Genomic DNA, 10,857 nt, shown 5'->3' with positions numbered 1-10,857 from the left:
AACAAAATTAAATTGATTTAAAAATAGATTCCAACGAGCCTGCCGAGGAGAAAGACATCTAGCGGATCTGAGGAACTCTAAATTGCGATGGTCAGTCAGCACTACGATCTGTTGTGTGGCTCCTTGCGGATGATGCCTCCATTCTTCGAAAGCTACAATAATAGCTATCAGTTCCTTGTCTCCCACATCGTAGTTCTTCTCAGCTGATGTAAGTCTACGGGAAAAGAAAGCACAAGGATGTAGCATACCCTTTTCTCCAGTTCTTTGGGAGAGAATGGTCCCCAAAGCATTATCAGAAGCATCCACCTCCACAATGAAAGGATGTGCTGGGTCTGGGTGGATCAACAGCGGTGCTGAGGTGAAACAGGTCTTAAGCCAATCAAAAGCCTCTTGAGCCTGTGATGACCACTTAAAGGGCTTTTCCTTCTTTGTCAAGGAAGTAATGGGACGGACAATGTCAGAAAAATTTCGAATAAAACGTCTATAAAAATTTGCAAAACCAATAAAACGTTGGACCTCTTTAACGTTCTTGGGTACTGGCCAGTCAAGGATTGCCTGAATCTTACCAGATTCCATGTTCAGTCCCTGAGGAGAGATGACATAACCTAAAAACTGTATCTCAGAACGATGGAACTCACACTTCTGCGGCTTAATATATTGATGGTCCTCTTTCAGACGTTTCAAAACAGTTTTGACATGTTCTTCATGTTCCGGTAGAGAGTCAGAAAAAATTAGAATATCGTCCAAATAGATCACCACAAACTGATCCAATAAATTCTAAAAATGTCATTAGCCAGATGTTGAAATGTCGCAGGGGCATTACAAAGCCCGAAGGGCATCAGAAGATATTCAAAGTGTCCTACCGGCATCTGAATGCTGTCTTCCATTCATCATCGGAACGAATACACACCAAATTATAAGCCCCACGAAGATCTAGTTTAGAGAACACCTTGGCATGGCGGACTCTTTCCAATAATTCGGGAATCCAAGGCAAAGGATAACGATTCCGTATGGTTACCTTATTGAGTTCCCGATAGTCAATACAGGGTCTTAGGGTCCCATCCTTCTTTTTTATAAAAAATATAGGCGCCCCTGCTGGTGAGGAAGAAGGACGTATAAAGCCTTTGGCCAGATTTTCATCAATATACTCCTTCAAGGCTTGAAGTTCAGGTGCTGCCAAAGGATATACGTTGCTAAAAGGAATAGCCGCCCCAGGAAGCAGCTCAATGGGACAGTCATAATGTCTATGTGGAGGAAGTTGATTCGCCTTATTATCACAGATGTCAAAGAATGCTTTATACGCTGAAGGTAAAGTGAATACCTGTACAGTAGATTTTGTATTCATGGACTCAGGGACAGCTTCAGTTATCGCTGGGTTGCTCCTAGTCGGAAAAATAATCTCCTTGGTCTCCCAGTTGATAGTCTTGTTCTGAGAACGCAACCAAGGGATGCCTAAAATCACAGGGAAATGAGGAGAAGAAATTAACAAGAAAGAAATTTGCTCCTGATGATTAGGCTCCAACAAAATCTTAAGAGGTACAGTCTCCTGATCCATAGGCCCAGGGATTAAAGTTGACCCATCCACTGTTTCCATGGTAAGGCTCTTCGCTGTATCTCAATACCATGTTCTTTGGCAAATGTAATATCCATGAAATTGCCCCCTGCGCCAGAGTCAATCATAGCTGCACTGGAAATCCACTGTCCTGAACACAGGATCTTAATAGGGAGTGAACAGTGAGAGTTCTTTTCTTTCAACTCCCAGGGAGGTGTAGACATAGAGATTGAATGGAATACAGCATTTAATGGGAGGCTACATTCAGAGATGTCAGATTCATCATCATCACAGTTATCATACTCTCCTACCGCTGCTAACACTTTGTTAGGCCGCTTGGGACAGTTATTAGAAAGTGGTCAGATTGGCCGCAGTAGAAACATAGACTTTCCCAAAGGCGGTGCTCCCGGCGCTCATTACTCTCACGCCTCTGCACAGAATCAATTTGCATGGGCGCCTCCTCTACCTCCCGAGATGTTTTACCTGCAGACTCTTTGGGAGGAAGAGAAAAGTTAGACATACGGTTAAATACAGCCAATTTCTCCTGCCTGCTTTCAGTAAGGCGTATGTCTATGCGTACACAAACGCTTCTAGCTCTTGTGGTGACTCAGAGCGGGCCAATTCATCTTTTACAATGCTAGACAGACCTCTCTTAAAAATAGGTAGTTGTGCATAACTGTCCCAATTGGTATCTACCGCTAATCTCCTAAACTAAGTAGCTTATTCAATAACAGAACGTTTACCCTGGCGTAAAGATAGTAAAGCAGACTGAGCGGTTGCACGGCGGTTAGGGTCATCAAACATTAATGCCATAGCGGCTAAGAAATCATCCAAATTATTTAACCGAAGTCCTGACAGTAGGAGGAGCTACAGGCTCAGGGTGTTTCCCATTGGCTGGTTGAATTGACATATGCAGAAGAGAACCAGTAACATCTGTGAGCTGGAGGATTATGGAGACGTTATACAAAAATAGAAGCGTCTAGTTACACTGCAGTCACGTCTCTAATCATTCCCACTATATCAGGGTTTACAGCGCAGTATTGTTATGTGTGACGTTGTGTTAATGAATCTCCCCAATGTTACATGCAAGCTCCTATCACCCAGAGGTCATCACAGCCAGGAAGAGGTTAAGACTATACTTTTAGGGATTATTTCTATAGTGTGTAACTTGAGAAATGTGCTCTAAAGTGTCCAAACTCCCCAACCGCAAGGAGGAGCTGTAGTGATCTCTCCTGAGCGTGAAGTGAGCTCTCAGTTCTGCTTCATTGCAGGGGCTGATTGCTGGTGATGATCGTTCTCCTTCTCTGTTACAGAGAGGGTGGAGGGGGAGATCACAGGCTGAGTGGCTAGTTTGTGTTTCAATAAAAGGCCTGGCTTAGTGTGCCTTTACACAAAGAGCAATGCTCACACTTTGATCCTAGTCAGAAGACTCCAATATAGTCCAACCAGATTTCATGCTTTGTGCTTATGAGGAGCAGCACCCTGAAACACTGTACCTACAGGTGCATCTCACTAAATTAGAATATCATCAAAAAGTTAATTTATTTCAGTTCTTCAATACAAAAAGTGAAACTCATATATCATATAGAGTCATTACAAACAGAGTGACCTATTTCAAGTGTTTATTTCTGTTAGGGTATGTGCCCACGTAGCGTTTTTCAAGCGTATATACTGCGGAATTTTCCGCAGCGTAAACGCTTGGGAAACGCATGGTAAGCCTTCTGCCGTGGTCCCCTATGCAATTCCGCACTTTCAATGTCCATGCTGCGTATTTTTCCGCAGCGTTTATGCTGCGCTCAAAAATCTGCAGCATGTCAATTAATTTTGCGGAAGTGCGGCGTTTTCGCCACCATTGACTTGCATTAGAACGCGCCAATTCCGCAAGACTGCATCTGTACTTGCGTAATTGGCGCGTTCTAATGTGCGGATGGTACCCGAGTGTGGAGAAGAGAAGACTCTCCTCCACACCCAGGTACCATAGAAACTGTAAAAAAAAGAATAAAATAAAAAATAAAGATTATATTCACCTTCCGACGGCCCCCGGTCTCCTTCCCTGTGCATGCGGGCAGGACTGAAGGACCTGCGCTGACGTCACAGTCATGTGACGGCAGGTCTTTCAGTGCAGTGTCCCGCGATCAGCTGGCAGCTAGGAAGGAGCGCAGCAACACACGCATCCCTAGATGTGGACGGAAAAGAAAAATTGACGAGAGATTTCAATGCAAGATTGTGCGGATGGTGGATAAAGAATCTCGACTAACATCCAAACAAGTTCAAGCTGCCCTGCAGTCCGAGGGTACAACAGTGTCAACCCGTACTATCCGTCGGCGTCTGAATGAAAAGGGACTGTATGGTAGGATACCCAGGAAGACCCCACTTCTTACCCCGAGACATGAAAAAGCCAGGCTGGAGTTTGCCAAAACTTACCTGAGAAAGCCTAAAACGTTTTGGAAGAATGTTCTCTGGTCAGATGAGACAAAAGTAGAGCTTTTTGGGAAAAAGCATCAACATAGAGTGTACAGGAAAAAAAAAGAGACATTCAAAGAAAAGAACACGGTCCCTACAGTCAAACATGGCGGAGGTTCCCTGATGTTTTGGGGTTGCTTTGCTGCCACTGGCACTGGACTGCTTGACTGTGTGCATGGCATTATGAAGTCTGAAGACTACCAACAAATTGTGCAGCATAATGTAGGGCCCAGTGTGAGAAAGCTTCGTCCCTCAGAGGTCATGGGTCTTCCAGCAGGACAATGACCCAAAACACACTTCCAAAAGCACTATAAAATGGTTTGAGAGAAAGTACTGGAGACTTCTAAGGTGGCCAGCAATGAGTTCAGACCTGAATCCCATAGAACACTTGTGGAGACATCTCAAAATGGCAGTTTGGAGAAGGCACCCTTCAAATATCAGGGACCTGGAGCAGTTTTCCAAAGAAGAATGGTCTACAATTCCAGCAGAGCATTGTAAGAAACTCATTGATGGTTACCGGAAGCGGTTGTTCGCAGTTATTTTGGCTAAAGGTTGTGCAACCAAGTATTAGGCTGAGGGTGCCAATACTTTTGTCTGGCCCATTTTTGGAGTTTTGTGTGAAATGATCAATGATTTGATTTTTGCTTCATTCTCTTTTGTGTTTTTTCCTTGCAAGCAAATTAAATGAAGATAATAATACCAAAGAATTTGTGATTGCAATTATTTTCAGGAAGAAACTGAGTATTATCTGACAGAATTGCAGGGGTGCCAATACTTTTGGCCACCACTGTATATAGTATGACCTAGTTGTCAAGCACTTTCAAAGTGATGCTAAAATCACTTTGAAAGCGCTTGTCAGTCCGCATGCGGAAACGCATGTGAATCCGCATGTATTTCGCAGGAAAAACGCATGTACAATCCGCATGCGTTTTTTCTGCCAGGGAGATGCAGAAATGCTGCAGAAATTTTCTGCTTCATTTCTGCATCGTGGGCACATAGCCTAAATGTTGATGATTATGGCTTACAGCCAATGAAAACACAAAAGTCATTAGCAGATGACATGGCTCCCCAAACCATCACTGATTTTGGAAACTTCACACTAGACCTCAAGCAGCTTGGATTGTGTGCCTCTCCACTCTTCCTCCAGACTCTGGGACCTTGATTTCCAAATGAAAATTGGAACTCTGGGACCTTGTGGAGTGTGTCAATGACTGCCTTCTGGACATCTGTCAAGTCAGCAGTCTTCCCCATGATTGTGGAGCCTACTGAAACAGACTCAGGGACCTTTCTAAAAGCTTAGGAAGCCTTTGCAGGTGTTTTTTGTTAATTATTTCAATTTACTGAGATAATGACTTTTGTGTTTTCATTGGCTGTAAGCCATAATCATCAACATTAACAGAAATAAACACTTGAAATAGATCACTCTGTTTGTAATGACTATATAAAATGAGTTTCACTTTTTGTATTGAAGAATTGAAATAAATTAACTTTTTGATAATATTCTAATTTAGTGACATGCACCTGTATAAATTGAGATTCTGATTTGGCTTCTATCCTAAGTCATATGGCAAGGCTGCTTAAGGGTTGATATTGATTTTTAGGATTGCTACTTCCAATAGGTGGCACTAGAGTTCTAGTCCTCTTCCTCTCTGAAGAGGCAATTTGCATATTTTGTTAAAGGTAGGTTTTCAATGGTATTTATTTCATTATTTCTGCAATGTAGCGGTCACACTTCTACACTCCTTTTTGGATTTGCTTTCATGGTGTTTGCTATGAAGTATAAATGACTAGTGTTGAGCGATACCTTCCAATATCGGATCGGATTGGATCGGGCCGATACTCAAAAAACCAATGCAAGTCAATGGGACACAAATATCGGAATGAAAATAAACCCTTTCTTTCCTTGTAGGTTAATTCTACATGAAGGAAAACAACTAACAATAATGTAGAATGTATTGGGGGAGGTGGTTGCCCAAATCGATGGGAACAGTGCTCACAGTGAAACATGAAAAGCCGGCAATTCATCAGCGGCATACATCGGTACCCGACAATTTAGAACAGAAAGAATAGAGCTTCACACATAGATTAGATAGATAGAAACATGTCAGTCACATATATAATAAGTACAATGACAGTGTTGCTTACTGTACTTGTCATTTAGTGTGAAGGATTTATTAAAAAAAATAGCAGTGTTTTCATGCACCGTCTCTTTAAAAAAGCCGGCCGGCAATTCAGCAGCGGTTCCCGACAATTTAGAACAGAAAGAATAGAGCATCACACATAGATTAGATAGATAGAAACATGTCAGTCACATATATAAGAAGTACAGTGACAGTGTTGGTTACTGTACTTGTCTTTTAGTGTTAAAATAAAGGATTTATTAAAAAAAAAATTGGCGTGGGGTTCCCCGTAATTTTAGTCTCTAGCGGAGGTTAAGCAGACGGCTGGGGCAGATGTTTGAAGCCTGGGAAGGGGGTAATACCCACGGAGCTTCCCAGGCTACTAATATCAGCCCCCTGCTGAATACCTAGCCTTTACTAGCTATTAAAATGGGGGACCACCCCAAAAAATGACGTGGGGTCCCCCCTATTTTAATAGCTAGCAAAGGCTAGGCAGACAGCTGGGGGCTGATATTAATAGCCCAGGAAGGGTGCCATGAATATTGGCCCCCTCCCAAGCTAGAAACACCAGCCGTCAGCCGTCCCAGAAATGGCGCATCCATAGGATGCGCCAATTCTGGCACTTAGCCTCGCTCTTCCCACTGCCCTGTAGCGGTGGCAGTGGGGTAATAGGGCTGGGGTTGATGTCAGCTTATAATGCCAGCTTTATTATTTTACTTTTATTGCAGGAGATCGTTGGCTTCAGCTGGAATGGGCGTGACGGTAAGTATGGTTTAGTTTAGAACAATAAAGAATTGTGTGTTTATTTCAATTAAAGGACTTTATTCTGGGTGTTTGTGTTTTTTTTTAACTTTGACTATGGGGTTAGTAATGGGGGTGTCTTGTAGACGCCTCTCCATTACTAACCTGGGCTTGATGTCAGCTGGCATTATAAGCTGACATCAACCCCAGCCCTATTACCCCACTGCCACCGCTACAGGGCAGTGGGAAGAGCGAGGCTAAGTGCCAGAATTGGCGCATCCTATGGATGCGCCATTTCTGGGGCGGCTGACGGCTGGTGTTTCTAGCCTGGGAGGGGGCCAATATTCATGGCACCCTTCCTGGGCTATTAATATTAGCCACCAGCTGTCTGCCTAGCTTTTGCTAGCTATTAAAATAGAGGGGACCCCACGTCATTTTTTTTGGGGTCCCCCATTTTAATAGCTAGTAAAGGCTAGGTATTCAGCTGGGGGCTGATAGTAGTAGCCTGGGAAGCTCCGTGGGCATTACCCCCTTCCCAGGCTTCAAACATCTGCCCCAGCCGTCTGCTTAACCTCCGGTAGAGACTAAAACTACGGGGAACCCCACGGCAATTTTTTTAAAAATAAATCCTTTATTTTAACACTAAATGACAAGTACAGTAACCAACACTGTTGCTGTACTTCTTATATATGTGACTGACATGTTTCTATCCATCTAATCTATGTGTGATGCTCTATCTTTCTGTTCTAAATTGTCGGGTACCGGTATATGCCGCTGATGAATTGCCGGCTTTTCATGTTTCACTGTGAGCACTGTTCCCATCGATTTGGGCAACCAATGTAATGCCACCACCACCATGGCTGTGGCATTAACGTCTTAAAAAAATATTAATTCCTGCTATTCCATTTAATTGTAATGTAAGGGAGATAATGTAATGTCAGCGCTTGAGCAGGAGAATTCTCCCACGCTGGGATGGCATTCTGATGACAGGCTGCATCGCAGCTGAGCGCTGCCATCCAGCTTGTCATCCTTCAGAGACACTGCAGAGCGCAGGCATTATGGGAACTTCCGATTCCGGTATTCGATATTGTAAAAGCATCGGAACTCAGTATCGGAACTCCGATACAGCGAATATCTGTCGATACCCGATATTTCAGTATCGGAATGCTCAACACTATAAATGACCTGACCGAGTGTGTTTCAAGATTGGTACAAATATGGGGATGCCAAACTTCTGTAACCATTTTATTATTTTAATCGCCTGAATAAATTGTGAACTTGATAAAAAAAATAAACTTTGGTCTGAGTCTCCATTTTCTTGAGAAAACCAGGTGGTTTCTACTGAGCACCGACTCCTCCAACTCCTATGATGAAAACTTCACTGATTTTGTAAGAATTTGGATGTTCTTTGAAATGATGGACTGGTCACTTTGGTGAATTCTGCACTTTATTTTTTGCATGTAATTATAGGGTGATTCTCTGCGTGATGCACGGGACATTTACATGTAATTAAATGAATATAACATCCTAGATTATTTTATGTCTACTGATTAATCACTTTTACTAGTTTTTACACCTTCCTGTTATTCCATTTTAAGGAAAAGAAAAATTCTTATATCAAAAAAGGAATGTTTAAAAATACATAAAATATGCGTGATGCACGGGACTCAGAGAAATGAGCTAGAAGCTTATTACTTGCTTTAATGCATTACTTCTGTGATTTGAAGAAGCTTTTCACAGCCATATTCAGGCTTGGACTGCAATGATAGTCTTTCTTGATATTGCTTGAACCTTTTTTAAAAAATTCCTAAATATACACTTAAAAAATGACTGATTGTGAATGTGATGCACGGGACATTTTGTGTGTGATGCACGGGACATTTTTTTCCCTTCAGTTGTCACACTACCTACATGAGGCATTTCATGTATGATGGATGAGAAATTTTATCTTCATCAGTTGTCGTCTGCCTATGTGGTTATATTGTTATTTTATTTTCCATATTGCAACTGATTAACTATTTTTTTTGGAGGAAATCTGAACAAAGAGGAAAGTTTCAGGTGGATAAGTAACTAAGGGCACCCTTAGGGCTAAAACACACTGGCGAAGTGTGTTCCGATTTTTGATCAGAAATTTGGACCGAATTTCGGCGCACTATCGGACACCATTGAAACCTATGGGTTTCAAGGGGGTTAGGGCTAAAACGAATTCTGTACACTGCCCTGTGTGTGTCAGAATTTTGCACCATTAATTAACAATGCATGCAAATTTCTGTGAAGAATAGCTTCCCATTCAAACCCATGTGTTTGAATGGGGTTAAACAGAGTTCAAAATGTATTTTCGGACAAATTAATTAAATTCGGACATGCTCCCGATTTTCGGACGAACCGAAAATACATGTTTGTTTTAGCCCTTACAGGCTGCAACTAGCAGCTGTCTCGATGTTACAAAGTTGTGGAATTAAGATATCAGGTACTCACGCTCTAAGGGTTAATGCACACAGGTGATTGCGATTTTCACACTGCTTTATCGCATGCGATCTCTGGGTTTTGACAATTTTCTGGTGATTTTTCAGTAAATTATTCAAATTGTGTTAGCTACAGGGGCAGCGATTCTAGCCGAAAGATAGGACATGCCGATGATTTTTTTTTCTCTCCATGTACGCAGAGCCAAAAAATCACAAGTGTGTCTTATCTCATTATGAATGGGATGGGTTGTTTGGCGATATTTTTTTTTAGAAGATATAATCGACAGCGGAACTCTCCGTGCTTTTAGCTCTTAAGAGGCTGGAGGACCTGGCGATGTCACGGGTCACATGAGCAATTTCATTGGCTGAAAGCGGCACATGACCCTTATGAGCCAATCAAATCGCTCACATGACCCATAACATCACCAAAGGTCCTATGGCTTGTTGGCTCTTGGCTAACATAGCAACACCCCCGAAGAACAACTGATTAGCAGCAGCACAAGTTGATTGAGCGACTTATCGCTCAGTGCCAGGTGTGTGAGCGCACACTAACAGGCAGATAACGCATCAATCGCCGGCAGCACCAATTTCTGCCGATGGTTGATGCATGTAAGGGAACCCAAAGGTATTCTGTAATATTCTAATTTTTTTAAGATAATATAAAAGTAGTTTTAATTGGTTTGTATTTTTCAGAGCATGGGGAAAATAAATAATGTCAGTGACAAAGAAAGGGCTAAGCAGTACAGGATAAGAAATGCAGATAAAGTGCGAGAGAGCAATAAACTTCGAATGCGAGAAAAACGTAAACTAGAAAAGGAAAATCAAAATACAGTTGATCTACAAATTTTGAGAAGGAAAGAGAGGTTAAGGAAGGCTAAATACAGAAAGAGAAAAAAATCAGATAATGTAAGGGAACATACTACCAGCACTGCAGTCCCATCGCTCGCCCCAGGCATTTGAAAAGGCTTTTAAAAAAACCTGTAATGCACTACCTAAATCTCCTTAAAAAAAGAAAGCAGTGCTTGCAAAACTTGTTGCAGACATAGGTTTAAATTTGGAAACACCAAAGAAACAAACACTTAGTTCTAGGCTTGAAGTACAGGAGACGGTCATTCAATTTTATAACAAACCAGATATTGTTTACACTGCACCAGGAATGAAAGATGAGATGACTATTTGGAAAAATGGAAAGAAAACCAAAGAAAGGAAATACTACTTGACTGTTAGTCTGAGGGAAGCTTATACAGTATTTTGTGATACCTTTACTGAAATTGAAGTGGGGTTTTCTACATTTTGTAAACTTCAACCAGCTAATGTTCTCCTCCTACATGATACACCAGCTGATCAATGCAAATGTCTGACTTGTGAAAACTTCTTTTTGAAATTGCAAGGTTTAAAAATACCCTATGATTCAAAATCTCTTTGGGAAAAAACGCTATGCAACTCTAATGAGAATTCTAATTGTTGGACTGGTTTATGTGATGTATGCAGCTCTGGAGTAAAGCTCAACACAGAA

The 10,857-nt window shown here is 41.9% G+C and overlaps 1 non-coding gene across 1 annotated transcript; it reads left to right on the top strand.

The window, feature by feature from the left end:
• Positions 1-2,681: 2,681 nt before the first annotated feature.
• Positions 2,682-2,899, top strand: LOC141253445 (small nucleolar RNA U3). Its single transcript, XR_012314534.1, has one exon. It is a non-coding gene; the product is annotated as a small nucleolar RNA U3 (small nucleolar RNA).
• Positions 2,900-10,857: the final 7,958 nt, after the last annotated feature.

The sequence above is a fragment of the Phyllobates terribilis genome, unplaced genomic scaffold (genome assembly GCF_046119375.1).
Source record: "Phyllobates terribilis strain yellow unplaced genomic scaffold, ASM4611937v1 Scaffold_2__4_contigs__length_985480577, whole genome shotgun sequence".
Classification (NCBI taxonomy): Eukaryota; Metazoa; Chordata; class Amphibia; order Anura; family Dendrobatidae; genus Phyllobates; species Phyllobates terribilis.
The sequence above is the reverse complement of the archived record's forward strand: the minus strand, read 5'-3'. Positions and strand labels throughout refer to the sequence as shown.